The sequence below is a fragment of the Penaeus japonicus genome, unplaced genomic scaffold, assembly GCF_977035675.1.
Source record: "Penaeus japonicus unplaced genomic scaffold, GWHDUDI00000001_assembly GWHDUDI00000014, whole genome shotgun sequence".
Taxonomy (NCBI): Eukaryota; Metazoa; Arthropoda; class Malacostraca; order Decapoda; family Penaeidae; genus Penaeus; species Penaeus japonicus.
Window position 1 is genome coordinate 16,489,893 of NW_028234416.1, and position 1,164 is coordinate 16,491,056.

The window sequence follows — 1,164 nt, forward strand, 5'->3', positions numbered from 1 at the left end:
AAAGAGACACAAAGAGAAGCCAGTTTATTAACGAACGAAATAAAAACCTTGAGACTAAGGCAAATAATGAAAAAGAAAGAGAGAGAGAGAGAGAAAAGACATAAGCGAGCGAGCGAGAGAGAATTTCAAGAACAACACATCAGTTGCGAGGGAAAAAATGTGGGCGGTCCTGAGAACTTTAATTTGGCAAAGTTAAATCTCCAAAAACGTTTAATCTATACTTTTTCCTGGATTACCTTTGGCAGAAGTTACGAAAAGCCGATAGCCGCAGAGCCAGTCTTGCGAAAGAGGGGAGGGAACGCCGCGAGATGAACTTAAATCAATAACAAAGATTTTATAATGCATGTGTGTGTGTGTGTGTGTGTGTGTGTGTGTGTGTGTGTGTGTGTGTGTGTGTGTGTGTGTGTGTGTGTGTGTGTGTGTGTGTGTGTGTGTGTGTGTGTGTGTGTGTGTGTGTGTGTGTGTGTCTTTCTGTGTGTGTATGCGTATGTGTGTCAACAACGCTAATACTCGTAATGACTAAATGCCTTTTAATTCAGCATAACAGCAAATACCTCAACAGCTTCTGGAAAGTCAAGTTGATACTGATGATAAAGATAATGATGAGGATAATCATAGTTAGATTGGTGGTTATGGTAATGGTAAAAGTGATAATAATGATGATATCAATACTGATGTTGTGATTGCAGCAGTAGCAACAGTAAATCAATATATTAACAAATTTCACTAAAAAGGTTGCCCAATATACCTCCAAATGTTTCGCTAAATACCATTTCCTTGCGACCGCCGATATGCCCAGCTGTTGATCGCTTTCTGATGACTTCCGCAGTGAATGAGGTCTGGTTATTCATCGAAATTTACAAGCCTCATTTCTTTCCTCTTTTTCATTCTCGTTCTCCCTCGCTCTTTCTCTCTTACTTTCTTTCTCGCTTTCTCTCTCTCTCTCTCTCTCTCTCTCTCTCTCTCTCTCTCTCTCTCTCTCTCTCTCTCTCTCTCTTTCTCTCTCTCTTTCTCTCCCCGTCGCCCACTTCTGTGCGTCGTCTATGTATCTAATCTACTTATCTACTCTGCTGCTCACATATGTAACATTTCGTTAAAAAAAATGGTATTGCGATTTTACGCTTTTATAATCATATATTATTGAGCTGAAGAAATAAAAGCAAA